Raw genomic sequence first — 17,463 nt, 5'->3', positions numbered from 1 at the left:
ACTTAATGCTGGAGGGGTTCGGATGATAACTCTGAAGGTGGACTTTTTAGGCATAGATGCGGTTGGATGGCGGTCTATGTACTTTGTCGTAATGCCCAATTAAATCTCACTATACTCATCATGATATGTATGTGCATTGTCATGCTCTCTTTATTTGTCAATTGCCCAAGCTGTAATTTGTTCACCCAACATGCTTGTTCGTCTTATGGGAGAGACACCTCTAGTGAGCTGTGGACCCCGGTCCAATTCTCTTTACTTGAAATACAATCTACTTGCAATACTTGTTTCTACTTGTTTTCTCTGCAAACAATCATCTTCCACACAATACGGTTAATCCTTTGTTACAGCAAGCCGGTGAGATTGACAACCTCAGCTGTTTCGTTGGGGCAAAGTAGTTTGGTTGTGTTGTGCGGGTTCCACGTTGGCGCCGGAATCTCTGGTGTTGCGCCGCACTACATCCCGCCGCCATCAACCTTCAACGTGCTTCTTGGCTCCTCCTGGTTCGATAAACCTTGGTTTCTTTCTGAGGGAAAACTTGCTGCTGTGCTCATCATACCTTCCTCTTGGGGTTGCCCAACGAACGTGTGAAATACACGCCATCACTCCCCCAAGCTTAGGCTCTTGGCCTAAGTGGAGTTCAATCCCATCGATCCCATGAAGTAGTATCTCCGTAATATGAAGATGGGTCGTATTCGGGTATGTGCTAGAAGAAGCACCCGGATATGTGACGGTGTGGTCGTAGGAGGTCCCGACGTCCTCGGAGTCATGTTGCTGGTGGAACTCTTGTATCTTCATATGTTCATCCACCTCCTCCTTAGTGCACGACCATGATTGCCTGTCAATACTTAACAAACCAGGTTGGGGAAGAGGGATTTCCTTCTCCTCCCCGTCAGAAAACAACATTCTATATACCATATTATCTAAAGTAGAGTCGGTTGTAACAAAATGATGACTCTTCATAGCAATAATATCGAGTCTCCTAGGGGCCAATGGCACATCATTAGGATCAATAGGAAGATTAAGAAATGTTAAAACACGCAGTGCAATGGTTCCTCCAAAAATAGGCCCCCTGGTAGACAGGCGGCGAGCAATAAGAGCACCAAGGTGATAGGATGTTTGACCAGTAAGTGCAATGTTCAAGAAAGCAAGATGGTAGCTAGAGATATTACTAGTGTTCTCCCTACCAAGAATGCTAGTAGCAATGTAGTATGCAAAATACTTAATGGCGGGGAGTTGAATGTTCCTTATCTTGCCCCGCTGAATGGTGCGACAATCATCATCGGTAATCCCTCGATAGAGCTCCAGCAAGTCCCGGGGGTTGTCATCAATCCTACTTGCTGTACCTACGAGGGCAATATCCAAGGCACAACAAAAATCCTTCAATGGCATAGTCACGGTATTACCATAGATCCACGAACGCAACCGTTGGCTCATATTGTTTGTTGTTGAACTGGAAACTCTCGACGAAAGTCTTGGTGAGCAAGTAGTATTTCTCCCTTTCATCGCCCATATAGGTGGTTAACCCTGCCCTGTTGACAAGTGTTAAGAAATCCTCCAATATTCCTGCATTCCTTAGAAAATCAAAGCATGGAAAAGTAGAAGCATTAGGAGGCCCGTTGTCCTCTTCGGACGCGAAGCTAGGCGCGAGGATGTCCTCGTTGTACGACCGCCTAATTTGGGTGGAGGACCTAGAAGGCCTCCGGTGCTTGGTTGTTCCCTTCTTGAACAACTCTCCAAATTTGAACTTCTTCATTTTCTGAAATTTTCAACAAACAATATAAAACTTGATTTGGTGACATACAATTGAGGAAACTACCATAGGAACTTGCTAGAGTACTAATCATGCATCAAAACTAGTTTCTACCACTTAGAACAAGCATGCAAGCTCACTAAACATGTTACCTACAGCAGCAAAATATTCAAGATATACTCAACCAAACGAAATTCTACTTGGATGGGTGGAGGAGTCACATACCAAAGAGCAAATGTGCCAAATTTCAGACGAAATACGGGCTGAGCAAAGAGATCGAGAAATGCGGAGCTCCGGAGCAAAACGCGAGAGAGATGAACTTGGTACGAGTTTTTTCGGGAGAGAGAAGGTGCTGGGAGAAAGAGATGGCAAAGTGGGGCAGAGGGGAGCCCACACCACATGGTGGCGCGGCCACCTCCTTGGCCGCGCGGCCCAGTGGTGTGGCGCCCTCTGGTGCCCCACAGGTCATCCTCTGGTGCTCCCAGGTGCCTTGTCGAAAAATAGGACCAACGGTATAATTTTCGCGAATTTTTGAAAACTTTGAAAAATGCACATTTTCTGGGTATTAAGTTTATTATTACTGGCCAGGAAATTTTTTTTGAAATCTCAAATCAACTAAGAACTTTACAAATTAAAAGTGCTACAGCAACTAGAACAAGTGGAGGAAGAAAGAGATGTTGTTTACCTCCTCTATGCATATAAAAGGTATTTGTTAACAAGGTTGATCAAGTCTTGCCACCAAATAAATTTTACATAGCATATGAAGAAATAAACCTCAAATCAATCATGTTACCTTGAATTGTATTGATATGGATCCAATCACAAGAGTTTGATATTCTTCTTTAGGCTCATATATGGGACAATCAATAGTTCCCACTTTGATAGTTCTCACATGAGAGATGGTATTAACTCCGCACGCTTTTTCAATCCTCTTGGGGAAATAGACGGTGTGTTCCTTATCATCAACATTGAAAGTAACCTTTCCTTTATTGCAATCAATAACAGCCCCTGCGGTGTTAAGAAAAGGTCTCCCAAGAATAATAGACATATTATCATCTTCGGGCATTTCCAATACAACAAAATCGGTTAATATCAAGCGAGTTGGTAGTAACTTGAACAGGAACATTCTCACATATACCAACAGGAATAGCGGTAGATTTATCAGCCATTTGCAAAGATATATCGGTAGGTATCAACTTATCTAAGTAAAGTCTCTTGTATAGAGAAAAAGGCATAACACTAACACCGGCTCCCAAGTCACATAGAGCGGTTTTAACATAATTATTCTTAATAGAACAAGGAATAGTAGGTATACCTGGGTCGCCCAACTTCTTTGGAACTTTGCCATTGAAAGAGTAATTAGCAAGCATAGTAGAAATTTCCTCATTGGGGATTTTCCTTTTGTTAGTAACAATATCTTTCATATACTTTGAATAAGGAGGCAATTTAATAGCATCGAGTCAAAGGGATTTGCAAGAATAAAGGTTTCATCCAATCACGAAATTTATTATAGTGTTCCTCTTCCTTTGATTTTAGTTTCTTAGCGGGAAAAGGCATTGGCTTTCGCACCCAAGGTTCTCTTTCATTACCATGTTTCTCGGTAATAAAATCTTATTTAGTATACTTTTTATTTTTAGCATGCTTTTCGGGTTCTTCTTCAACCTCTTCTTTATCGGGAGTATCATTCTTATCATTATCTTTATCATTATCATGTTCATTACCACTTTCGGTTTCAGCATCGAAATAGAAATACTATTAGGATCATTAACGGGTTCGAGAGGATTCTACAACATTTTTATGTTTCTTTTTCTTTTTCTTAGAATGAGCTCTAGGTTCAATGCGTTGAGAATCTTGTTCAATTCTTTTGGGATGCCCTTCGGGATATAGAGGATCTGGGTAGAGACACCACCTCTAGTTGTTACTTCATAAGCATGTTTTTCTTTAGCATTATTTCCTAACAAGTCATTTTGCACTTTAGTGAGTTGATCAATTTGAGTTTGAATCATATGAAAATGTTTGACAAGCATCTTAACATCATTGGAGGTTCTCTCCACAATATCATGCAATTGACTAATAGCTTGAGAATTTTCCATTAAATGATTCTCTACTCTCATATTAAAATTTTCTTGCTTAACAATATAATTATCAAACTCATCTAAGCATTGTGCGGGAGGTTTCGAATACGGAATATCTTCCCTAGTAAAGCGTTGAAGCGAGTTTACCTCAATCATGGATGAAGGGGAATTATCTCACATATATCTTCTATTGGAGGTAGATTCTTCACATCTTCGATTTAATACCTTTCTCCTTGAGAGACTTCTTGGCTTCCCTCATATCTTCATCATTCAATTTAATTAAACCCCTCTTCTTCACTATTGGCGTTGGAGTTGGTTCAGGCATATTCCAATCATCATAATTCCGGCCTATTTTAGCCAATAATTCTTCAGCGTCGTACGGAGTTCTTTTCACGAAAACACAACCAGCACAACTATCCGGGTATGCCCTAGACTCAATGGTTAGTCCACTATAAAATATATCAAGTAAATCATGCTTTTCTAAATCATGGTCGGGCAAAGCTCTAATAAGAGAGCAAAATCTCGCCCAAGCCTCGGGCAATTTCTCTTCATCTCCACGATCAAAATTATAAACTCTCCGCAAAGCGACATGTTGAGCACTAGCGAGGAAAGTATTTGCGGAAGAAAACGGCAAGTAATTCTTTTGGACTTTTAATAGAACCAGGTGGCAAATTATTATACCAAGTTTTAGCGTCATCCTTCAATGAGAATGGAAATATTTTAGCAACAAAGTAAGTACGCTTCTTAACATCATCGAGAAAACAAGCTACTCAAAGTAGATAACTCGGTCATGTGTTCAACAGCACTTTCTTTTTCGGTACCACAAAAAGGTGTTTTCTCAACAATAGCTATATGAGATAGATCAAGAGAAAAATCATAATCTTTATCCCTAATGTTTATAGGAGATGTGGCAAATTTAGGATCAGGAGACAGTTTATATCTAACGAGTATGTTACTGCAAGCAACTTTTTAATTTTTCTTGCATCGGTAGTAGCATGGCATTTTTCAATAAAATCATCATCAAGTTCTACATAATCTTCATCAAGATCATCACTAGAGTATTCAAGTTCGGGTGAATTAACGGGTGTAGTAACATCGGGAATTTCAGCATTTTTAATTTGTCTAGACCTAGCAATGGAAGCATCTAGAAAAGTTCCCAATGAACCACTATCATCAAGCACGAGCGAAATATTATCGGTATTATGAGAGTGTTCAGATTCAGCGAGATGTACACGCATGCGAAGCATGTGGCGGTGAAACAAGTTTATCAATCACAGATGGTGAATCAAGTGTAGCGGAGGTACTCAGAATTGTACCTTTTCTTGTAGTGGAGGGTAATATGGCGATCTTAGTATCGCGAGGTTTACCCATGATGGAGAATTTGCAGCGAACAATATTAATCCAAGTGAACTTCCAAATAAAGCTATGCTCCCCGGCAACGGCGCCGAGAAAATAGTCTTGATGACCCACAAGTATAGGGGATCGCAACGGTCTTCGAGGAAGTATTACCCAATTTATTGATTCGACACAAGGGGAGACAAAGAATACTTGAAAGCCTTAACAACGGAGTTGTCAATTCAGTTGCACTGGAAACGAGACTTGCTCGCAAGAGTTTATCGGTAGTAACGAGTTTTATAGTAGTAGCGGTAGTGAAATAACGACGACGAGTAACAAAGACAGCGGTAGTGATTATAGTAAACGAGCGGGATTAAAATACGTAGGCACGGGGACGGATAACGGGCGTTGCATGGATGAGAGAAACTCATGTAACAATCATAGCGAGGGCATTTGCGAGATAATAATAAAACGGTATCCAAGTACTAATCAATCAATAGGCATGTGTTCCAATTATAGTCGTACGTGCTCGCAATGAGAAACTTGCACAACATCTTTTGTCCTACCGGCCGGTGGCAGCAGGGCCTCAAGGGAAACTCTTGGATATTAAGGTACTCCTTTTAATAGAGCACCGGAGCAAAGCATTAACACTCCGTGAACACATGTGATCCTCACGTCATTGCCATCCCCTCCGGTTGTCCCGATTTCGTCACTTCGGGGCCATTGGTTCCGGACAGCGACATGTGTATACAACTTGCAGGTAAGATCATAAACAACGAATATCATGATGAAATAATAACATGTTCAGATCTGAGATCATGGCACTCGGGCCCTAGTGACAAGCATTAAGCATAACAAGTTGCAACAATATCATAAAAGTACCATCTACGGACACTAGGCACTATGCCCTAACAATCTTATGCTATTACATGACCAATCTCATCCAATCCCTACCATCCCCTTCGGCCTACAGCGAGGGAATTACTCACACATGGATGGGGGAAACATTGCTGGTTGATGGAGAGGCGTTGGCGGTGATGGCGGTGATGATCTCCTCCAATTCCCCGTCCGGCGGAGTGCCGGAACGGAGACTTCGACTCCGCGACGGAGTTTCGCGATGTGGCGGCGTTACGGAGGGTTTACGGCGACTTCGACTTCTCCCCGGGCGTTTTAGGTCGAGGCGAATAAGTAGTCCGAAGGGGGCGTCGGAGGCCGGCCGAGGGCCACACCACACGGCCGCGCGGGCCCCCACGGGCCGCGCCACTAGGTGGTGTGGGGCCCTCGGGCCTCCACTTCAATTGCCCTTCGGCTCCGTTAGTTTCCTGGGAAAATAGGGCCTTACGCATAAATTCCGAGGTTTTTCCCGAAAGTTGGATTTACGCACAAAAACGAGACACCAGAGCAGTTCTGCTGAAAACAGCGTTAGTCCGTGTTAGTTGCATCCAAAATACACAAATTAGAGGCCAAACAATAGCAAAAGTGTTGGGGAAAGTAGATACGTTTTGGACGTATCAGGGTTCGAATTGGAAACAAACAGACGCACGTCTGAAAGGGGAAGAAACCCTTCCTGAATCGTCTCGCCGCCACCCACCATTCCCCACCTTCCGAATCACCACGCCGCCGCTCCCCTCCCCTCGCCGCGCCGCCTTTCCCCGCCCCCGAATCGCCCCGCCGCCACCACCACCACCAGCCGTTCCGCGCCTCTCGAATCACCTTCTCGCTCCCCGCTACTCCGGTCCGGCAATGTCCGCATCCCGAGCCTAGAGACGACCGGCGTCCACCTGCGCCGCCAAGACTGCGTGTGGCACGCACTTCTTCAAAATCGAAGGTTACAGCCTGTACAGGGGGCTCGGCGTTGGCAACTCCGTTCAGTCCGCCACCTTTGCTGTCGGCGGCTACGACTGCTGCCTCCGTTTCTACCCCGACGGTTACGACAATGACAGCCAAGACTATGTGTCAGTTTTCCTCGCTCTCAAGACCGCCAACACCAAGGTGAGGGCGCTGTACGATATGACCTTGATCATCAGCCAGGGGACGCAGCCGCCGCTGCAGCCGTTTACATGGCCAAACCCTTGGCATATAGAGCCGGTTGTGTTTGACTACCGTGGTGAATGGGGTTATGCCGAATTCGTGAAGAAGAGTGACGTCAATGAGTACATTCTGGATGACACCATTCTCATTGAGTGCAATATCGCTGTTATCAAGTTTATGGAGGCACAGGTGCAGGACACCAAGATGAAATCTGATGTCCAAGTTCCGCAGTCAGACTTGCTGGATAATCTTAGTGATTTGCTGGAGGCACATGAGGGAGCTGATGTGTCTTTCGAGGTTGAAGGGCAGGTTTTCCCAGCTCATAAGATCATCCTGGCAATGCGGTCGCCTGTCTTCAAGGCAGAGTTCTATGGGCCGATGAGGAACAAGTGTGGGCAGAGTGTGACGATTGAAGATATGCAGCCTGCTGTTTTCAAAGCACTGGTTCATTTCATCTACACAGATTCATTGCCCCCGATGGATGACCTCAATGATGATGAGCATGAAGCAATGTTTAAGCATTTACTTTCGCTGCAGATAGATATGCCATGGAAAGGATGAAGCTGATGTGCGAGAGAGAACTTTCCAAGAATCTCTATGCCGACACCGTGGCAACCACATTAGCTCTAGCCGACCAGCATCATTCCAACCAGCTCAAAGATGCTTGCATTGAATTTATCAACTCGTCGGATAAAATGGATGATGTGGTGGCAAGTAAAGGGTATGAGCACCTGAAAAGAGCATGTCCTATGATCTTTGCTGATATATGGGAGAAAGCAGCTAAGATTCGCAAAATGTAATGTGCTTCTGCTGGATTAACTTCAGTGTAGTTACTTCAGTTCAGAGTTGTGATTTTGCTTGTCTATTTCTCAAGTTCTCGGAGATCTTTTGGGAAAGGGTAAGTAAGTTTCGTAAAATGTAAGCCTTTGACATTATAATTAGTCCCTATATATGTGGACATATGCTCGATCACTAGCTCTTAAAAGAAAACTCTCATTTGTTGTTTCAGTTTTCCCTTTACGTGGTAATTTCATTTCTCAAACTAGTGAGCGATTAGCTACCAGCCTACCATGGCCACATCTATTGTGAAATTTGATGAAAATAGTAGCAAACAGTAGTATTATAGGAGTATCAATTTATTTAGCAAAATAATTGATATTTTGCCGAAGTTTCATGCAATGTAAGTGCAATGCCAATCTGAATATTGGGTGTCCATTATTGCTACCAGATGTTTTGTTTCTTTATTTGTATGCCTGTAAAACTTTTAAACCTTGGTTTCCATTTGACTAAATTTGAGATTTTGGAATAAAAGATGTGCAGATTCCTAAACCAGTTTGTCCGGTAAGCCTCATTGTTCTTTGTTTTTTCCTTACCTAGTACAATTCTGCATTGTTAAACCAAACCAATTTGTAGACACTATTTTTTTCTCGAAAAACTTGTAGACACTAATTTGGCTTGATAGCTGCTGAATAGCTAGCACTTCAGTTATTGGTCCCCTATGATCTGTTCTGCACCTTAACTTCAAGCTTCGGTGAAGAAAGAAAGGTGAAACAAATGTGCTCTTGTTGGTCAAATTCTGTAGTATATTGTTCTTAAGCATGCTAACAAGATGCTTACTTCTTGGAAATGAGGTTTTCCCAGCGTGCAATAATAAGTCAATATGGTGATCCAAAATAGTAAATGCAGAACTATTTACAGTTTTCATTATGTTTCGCTTTTTCTATATATGAGTTTTTTTAAATATTTTAAATAACTTCAGTCCTAGTTTGTTCTGTTTTAATGGTCTATGCTATCCGGGGATTCCATTTTTTCCATCCATAGGACCCTCCACATTTGTTGAGGCTTGGCTCCTGTGTTTTTACCTTTTAGTGACAAAATCACAGAACAAGCTAATTACTTGTCCTAAATTGTGCATGTGTGGCATTGACTTGTTTCCTTGTGTGCCACTTGGTTTTCTGCTTCGGTTTCTCGGAGAGCAGTCATCTCACGTGGACCTGTCTTTGTTGTTAGAAGCCTATAGTCTGGTCAGGCGGCATGAAACAGAAGAAACTAAAAAACCTCTATCATCTGATAAGTTTCCACGGATTTTTTTTCTCAAATATGTTGCCGCACATTTGCATAAGGTTTTAACAACTCTCTTCGAATGATACAAGAAACATCCTGGCTCTTTCATCTGATAAGTTTCCACGGATTTTCCTCAAATATGTTGCCCCACATTTTGGGAAGCAGATTGATACCTCCTGAACCGTTGAGTTGTAGATCTTGAAGGCCGGAGCCCCAGAAACCATGACTCAAGCGCACAAGTTTCCCATGTGTGGGGACCATGATGATGCCCATGAGTTATGGACTTGGTTTTAGGCAACGTTCAAAAAAGCGCTGAGCGTTAAGCGAGTGGTGAGGCTCAGCCTAGAGGAACTACTGCTTAGGCTTGCTTAAGCGATACTTAAGTGTTCAGGGTAAAAGCGAATGGACAGAAGCAGGGAAGGCTATGTAGGCATACAATAGACCATATTATGTTGTAATTTTGTACCACACGCATCCATATAATGCTACATTTTGCAAGAAGAATAAAGAATATGGATTATATACCTTGATCTGGCATTGTTTTTCTCCACTTTCTTGTCCTCGAGGTACTTTCTCCAGAAGCTATATGCATGCATCAAGAAAATATTAGCATTTACTAAGAAAATGTTAAAAGTTGCAAGCAATAATATTCAAACAAGCAATATTAGAAGACCCACACGGCCACAGAACATATAAGTGGCATAGTCTCACACAACATTACTAGAAATAAAAGAGTTTCCAAATTCCAGTGGCAAGTTCCACACAACAAAACAAAACACACTAGAATTAAGCACACATGGATACCATGATGCCATCATATCCCAAGACTTCAATGCATATCTCTACTCATCATGAACATGTACTGATCAATACTCATCATCATCCTCATACTCAATGTCATCATCCTGAAGCACATCCTCTTCCTCGGACTCGAACTCCTCCTCCTCAAGATCTCTCACTCTTGCGCTCCTACGAGCTTGGAGTTGCTCTTGTGCTCCCATTGCTTCTCCTATCACAACATATGGTATCCCCGTAGTCGGGTGCACACCTTGATCTCCATCCTCATCTCTAAAAACAACCAATGCATGATCATCCCCTCCTTCAAAGAGCCATCCCTGAGCTTTGGATGCATCATTGCTTAGAAGAGAATCAGCTTTCTTCTTATCCTTCAACCTTTGTCTCTTGGACAACATCCTTGTATTGAATTGTATATAGACCATATTGTTGAGGCGATCTATTGTTAGTCTATTTCTTCTCTTTGGTATGAATCTACAAGTGCAAGAAATAATGAGACTTAAGATTGAGAGTACTACATACAAACAATGCAATTGTGAGACTATAGTTAAGTAGTTAACCATTTCGTAGATGCTCCAATTTCTTTCACAACCGGAAGAGCTAGAAGTCAACGAGAGGATCCTCATAGCCATTTTTTTGTAACAAAGGAACTTCTGTTCCATAGAGCGTCCACCATCCAAACTGCAAATAATAACATTATGACTATTAGGCATTAGCAACACTAAAACAGGGGCCGAACAACCAGAAAATAGTAGCAAATAGGGGCCAAACAGCAGCAAAACTGCATGCAAAACTGCATGCAAAACAGCAGCAAACAGTGGGCAAAACAGCAGCAAATTGCAGCAAAACAAGTGCAAAACTTCACTTGTTCTTACTGGGACTGTAATCCGCCCTTTCCTATGAACTTGCAAGGTTTTTCTTGAAAGATTCTTCCATGTTTTCATATAGGAGCCATTCTTCATTGATCATTTTCTTCAAAGATATCTCATCATCTCCAAAAATATTGCTCCACACATCTCATGAGAGCTACGGTCATGCTTGAATCATCAAAGATCTCTTTGTTAGCGTAAGTGGTGTGGATTTAAGAGATATGCGGTCTTGTGCAATGGACTATAAAGCCTTCCTTTCAACTTCTTGTCAATAATGGCTATAGTCTCCCTATAGTTTTTCTCATTATAAAGCCTTCCTTAATCTTGGTCTTGGCCTTCAACATTTCTCCATAAAGCCAAGCCATAGATGGCTTGACATCTCCATCAACGAAACGAAGAAGGCAAAACAATGGCTCAAGCACATTTAAGCAAAGTGTCACTCCCTTCCAAAAGTTAGCATCCATCAAGGTGGCTGTTGCATCTTTTCCTTCCTTGGTCTTCACAATTGGCATCTCCTCCCATGCTCTATCAACCACCATACTCCTTAAAGCATCATTCGTTTCTGCCAAGCTTTGCAAAGTAAGGAAGTTGGAAGCAAACCTAGTCACCCACCGCCTTATGATATCCCTCCTCTTTGTGCATTTCATCATATATGCCAAAGTCTTGTGATGCGCATAGATGAAGATAGTGACTTTCTGTGCTTGATCCACTATGGACCTGAACCTTTTGATGTTGGCAATTCCTTGGAGCATCAAATTAATGGTATGAGTTGCACAAGAGGTCCAAAATATTTTTGGCCTCTTCTCAAGCAACAACTTCTTGGCTGCCATGTTATTGGAAGCATTGTCCGTGCAAACTTGCATCACATGTTCAGCCCCTACCTCCTCAATTGATTTGTCCACTAGTTCAAATATGACTTCCCCGGTATGTGACACATCCGAGGTCTCCTTTGACTTGAGGAAAGAAGTTCCTCCACTACAATGCATGCACACATTCATTATGATTCTCTTCTTCATGTTCTTCCATGCATCAGTCATAATGGTGCATCCAAGCTTGTTCTTTTGCGCTTCACGATCATATAGCAAAGACTTGGTTCTTGCATATTCTTTAGTCAACAACTTCTCACGAAGATCAAATTGACTAGGAGGCTCATACCCGGGTCCAAACTTTCCAATGGCCTCACACATTTGCTTGAACTCATCATTGTCAAGAGCATTGAATGGTATAGCTACACAAAAACAAGTAAAAAACAGCAAGTAAGTTGTCTGCAAGTAAAAGACAACAATCAAGTAAATAAAAATGTGCAAGTAAAAAAAAATCAGCAAGTAAAAGACAAATGGAATTGCAACATACCATGTGTATACACCCATCTAGCAACATATTGCGAAGCTTGATGCACTCTCTCCTTAAATAGAGCCTCATTCATACTTAATTGCCTCAAGGCTTCTTCCTTGCTTGATTTTCCATCAATAGGACGCACAAACTTGTCCATTGGACCCACTTTGTTAGGATCCGAGTTTGATACTCCCTCACCTACAGAGCTTGATATATGCACATCATCTCTAAGATCTTGCTGATGTTGCCTCTCTATTCCCTTCGTCGCTGTGACTTTCTCAAGAGCTTACAAGCCTCCTTAGCTTCGGGTGTAGCCTTCTTGCACGAGGACACAACATTTTTCACCCCTACAATGTGTTTCTTTAAACGGTAGATGCCGCCGGTGTTAATATGTCCACAAAAGTCACATTTCACCTTACTCTTGTTGAATGGATCACAGTATTTGCCATACTTCCAACCAACATCGCTTGAGTTGCCGATCAACACCATTGGCACCTCAGGCACCGACCCATCAACACCTGAATCGACATCCATTATACAATACCTCTGTACCTAGAAACAAGATTGCAATATCTTAGCACTAGTAGCAGTCCAGCAGCACACACAGACAGCAGGTAGCAGCAACACAGCAAATCAGTATAAAATACATCTAATCAGTAATAACTAATCGATATAAAATTTCTAAGCACTAAGCAAGCAGTTGCATAGCAACAAATCAACCTAACAGTACGAGACACATGACCAGAACACAGCAGTGCACCACGCAGCAGTAGCAGATGAGCAGATCGAGCAGTAGCAGATGAGCAGATGAGCAAATTGAGTAGCATAGAGACACAACATCTGAGAAAATTAGAAGAAAAGGGAATAGGGAGCGTATACCTGATGTGCGGCAACTGGCGGCCGACCACGTCAAGGTCGAGCTTGTTCTGGAGCCTGGGGCTCTGGACACCTGGGAGGAGGGGAGATGACGGGGCTGCTTGGAGGAGGCGAGCCGACGTTCTGGTGGCCGTCCTGGTGGCCTGGTGGAAGAGGAAGAGGGCGGCGGAGTTGGCCCTTCACCGGCGGCGGATGAGGAACTGGAGAGGACATCCTCTCTATCTCGCTATATGTACTGGGAATCGTCATTTCGGATGCCACACAACCTTAATTGTTGTTGATTGGGATGCCTGCAACCTTAATTTCCTCTTTTTCCTCTCAACCGCCGCCAATTTTTGGAGATTGTCGCCGACGACCATGGATGCTCGAGGCCACTATTTCCTCCGCCTTATCTTGCTACAACGCGCGAAAGTGCACGCTTATCGCTTAGTCGTTTCGCTTTTTTCCGCTCAGCGCTTAATGCCTCGCTTAGGCCTGAAACGGAGCGGTAGGCTACCGCTACGCTCGCTTTCACGCTAAACTTTTAGGGAAGAAAATGCGATGGTGGATTCGTCGGCATATAAACAACACAACACGAGGGACGAGATATAACCATCTTAGGGTTACATCATTGTCGTGATGGTTATGGTGTACTCTAGGTTGTGTATCGTAGATTCCTCTCCTTGCCGATCCCCCCGATCCTTATAAAGGAGGTCAGATCTTAGTACTCTGAGTCGTTTAGATGTTAGAGTACCCTTGTATTGCTAGTTCTTGCGTTGCACACAGGTTCATGGGCTTCTGCTGCCATTGCATCACAGGCTTCGTGGGTCTTCAGTTTGACCGCACCAGGTACGGTAACAGTAGATACGTGATAAGATATGCCCACGTCAGCGAGCTCGCCCCGACTCGTCTCCGGCCGCGACGCCATCTATAGCGGGGCGGGTGGAGATGCTCGTCGTGTACAGAGTAGTGGTAGGTATGGGCTCGTGCCGGTGTGGGGCTTCGTGCACGTAGTTTGGAGTGAGACCTTAGACCTGTTCGGCTTGATCTGGGGAAAATTACGGTTCTTCCTTCCGTTTCTTCAACTATGGTGGCCGAAGGTGAAGCTAACAGGGAGATCCACAGTCTCTATCAATAAAGTTGTGTTACATGTCTAGCTCAAGCTTCTCTAGCGGGCACTTATCTTACCTCTGGTCAGCCGTGGTGGCGGGAGGAGAAGGGATGGTGGCAGCACGTGTCTCGCCGTTCTCTGGCCGGCCGTGGTGGTAGGGAGAAAAAAAGAGGAGGCGCCGAGTGATGCGGCTCGATGTCGAAAAGATGGAATCGACGATTCCTCTGCCGCCCTAGGTGGATGCGGCGGTGACTTGTTGATTCTACATCATGGGAGAAACTTTGCTTTTATTGGATGTATCTCCACACCGGCGACAGGCTCGCAATCGTCCTTTATGCCCGAAAGGCGGCCACTCCCTCCTCTGGCATCGGTTACTGTGAGCTCCAGCCGGTGCATGTGGGTCGTCTTTAACCTCTAGGCCTTGATGCCGAAATGTATGCACGTTGGGTTCAGCGCAATTGGCTCTCTCCTCACCGCCCCAAGTGGTGTCGTCCCCCACGACTGTGAGGGTGACTGCGTCCACTCCCTTTGCAGTGGAGAAGGAGCTGTCCTCGATTGCGTCTCTAGAAAACCTATAGAGGATCTTTGGTGCAAAACGCAGGGACCTACGTGTAATTTTCTTTTTTCCATTATTCCTTTCTTTAAGTTATATGTCCACCACCGAAGTATAACGGAAGCTCTCGGTCCTTCGGGACCGGCCCTTGTTCAAAATGAAAAAAAAAACGGAGGAAGTACTAACCGTGCACTAAAACGAGCCAAATTCTACATCGATCGATCGTGCTCACAGCCAGTGGCCGCACAGTGCAGAGACGCGTAGGAAGCAGGGCCGGTCCTGGGATTTTTAGGGCCCGGGCAAAACTAGAACCTGGGCCCATCATATATATAAACAAAAAAAAAGTCCACTTATGGTCTTTGATTTTTTTTGGAAAGTTCACTTTTTATTTCAAAAAATAATTTTAGTTTAAAATGGACCTTGAACTTTCAAAATAGTCCACTTTTCATCCTTCTTGGATTGAGTTGAGAAAATCGTTGGCGTGAAAAGAAGAAACAGCCAATCAACCAAATTGATTTTGAACCAGACAAAGCACAAGCTAGCTGAAATGTGAAACCCAACATCTTAATGCAAAAAAATTGAAACCTGTGTGTCCTAGAACCAGTCTGTCGCTCGATTTCTTCCTCTCCCAATTCATTTAAAGTGTTGTGTCACGAAGGACCGCTTGCTTTTCCCATCGGCATTGACATACCTCTCTACCCTTGCACCATTGCCTTGAGTTTTTGCCCAACCGCCAGACTCAATCGAGAATAAGGACTAAAATTGGGTACTCATACTTCATGCAAACTAGTTGTGCAAAGTTTTTTCACACTTCAGAGTCTTTCTCTTATCTCTACTATTAAGAGCAAACTGGTGAATGCCTGGTGTCACATTTTCAGGATGGACAATAATACCCCCCACGTCGCCTACCAAGATGATTTATCTCAACGCAATCTTGAAAAAAAAAGCCAACCAATCAGCTTAAAAAAAGGAACAACAATCTCTTCTGGGATTGCACGCAGAAGCAAAATAGAGTAACAACCAGCATCAAATAAGGAACAACAATCCCTATCTTAGCTCAACAAAAATTCAAAATTCCACCGTTTCCATGCCTGCCCGCTGCTCCTAGCCGCGCCCGCCTGCTGCTCCTAGCCGCTGCTCCTGTCGAGTTGCTCCTGTCAAGCTGCTCGACGTGCATCACCTCTTCGAGCACAGTTCAATGGCGCTCTTCTAGCACAGCTCTCCGGCGCTGTTGTCGGCGCACAATTCTCCAGCAAATGCTTCCGGTGTCTCCGCACATTAACATCCCAGCGATCAGCCGATAATATCTGCGGTCACCAATAAACAAAAGTGGTAAGCGTCTCAATCCTACATGGCCCTGCAAGTGGCGCTGTGTCACCATCCTCCTCGCAAGACGTGCGGGGAAGCTCCTTTGGAGCGAACGTCGACGCCCGCCATGGCCCAATCGTAGGAGCGGGAGGTGACGAGGAGCAAAATCATCGAAGCGGGCTGGTCCAGGCCCACGGGAGGAGCATGAACGCCGCCTACTGCGGAAGCGGTGGCGTCACGTTGGAGAAGCGACGGTACGGCCGATGGTGGCGTGATTCAACGTCGGGGGCGCGGAGGCTGTCAGTTAGAACCGCGCGCCGGATGGCAGGGAGGCCGGCAACCGAAACCGTGCGCCGGAGGGTGGGGAGGACGACGGTGAGTGGTTGTGAGAGAGCTGGCCGAGGACGGGCGACAGGCAACATGAGTGACCCAGGCGGCGTGCATGGCCGCAGGCGTCGTGAGTGAATCGACAAGCACATGTTGCAATCAACTCCGAGACATTGCCGTGAAGGTGGCCGCTGGTATGGCTGTAGAATTAGGCAGATTTATTCGCTCGGACATCGCTCCCACCACTAGAACGACACACCACGAGCGGACAAACCCTTAGAGCATCTCCAACGAGACGCGGCAAAGACGCGCGCACTAAATAAACCGCCAATTCGGCCCGAGCGGGAGCCCGCGCGAACCTCCGGCGGGCGCGCGGCACGCCGCGCGTGCTAAAGTTTTGCCGCGCCCGCGCTCTCGCGCTATCCCGCGCGGGAAAGTTGTCGCTTCGGCCGCCGCGCGCGCTGCAAACGCCACGCGCGCGCACGCCAACCGCCCGGAACTTCACCGCACGCGTGTCGCTCCACTTTCTCGCGCATCGCTCTGCCTCCCACGTCGCGCCCGCGCCGCCGATCCACCTCTTCCGACGCGATGCCTCCCGCCGTCGCTCCTCCTCCGGCTACCGCGGCGTTCGCGCGCGGCCAAGCGGCCACTTCGATGCGAGATCCGCTCCGGCGAGGAGCGCATCCGCCTCGGCACGTTCGAGAAGCGCACGGCGGCGTGCGCCTACGATGCCGTCGCCCGGCGCCTCGGCCGCTCCCGCCGCACAATGAATTTCCATGATGTGTGGACGAGGAGCGAGCGGAGGCGCTCGCGCCACCGTCGCCGGCCGTCACGCGCGAGCAGCAGCGGCGCCAGCGCGAGCTCGAGCAGTGGCTCGTCATCGCGGAGCGCGACGAGCGCCTCCGCCTCGAGTGGGCGCGGCAGTTCCCGGAGGACGTCGCCGCGATGGAGGCGTTCTACGCGCAGATGGAGGAGGAGAAGGCGGCAGCGGCGAAGAAGAAGACGGACCGCGACCAGCGTCGGCGGCGAGGATGGCGGAGAAGGCCGCGAGGAAG

The 17,463-nt window shown here is 45.5% G+C and overlaps 1 pseudogene; it reads left to right on the top strand.

The window, feature by feature from the left end:
• The first annotated feature begins 6,903 nt into the window (after positions 1–6,903).
• LOC124684566 lies at positions 6,904–7,991 on the top strand (annotated as a pseudogene).
• The last annotated feature ends 9,472 nt before the right edge of the window (positions 7,992–17,463 follow it).

This window comes from Lolium rigidum, chromosome 1, assembly GCF_022539505.1.
Source record: "Lolium rigidum isolate FL_2022 chromosome 1, APGP_CSIRO_Lrig_0.1, whole genome shotgun sequence".
Lineage (NCBI taxonomy): Eukaryota > Viridiplantae > Streptophyta > Magnoliopsida > Poales > Poaceae > Lolium > Lolium rigidum.
This window is presented reverse-complemented; position numbering and strand designations above follow the sequence as displayed.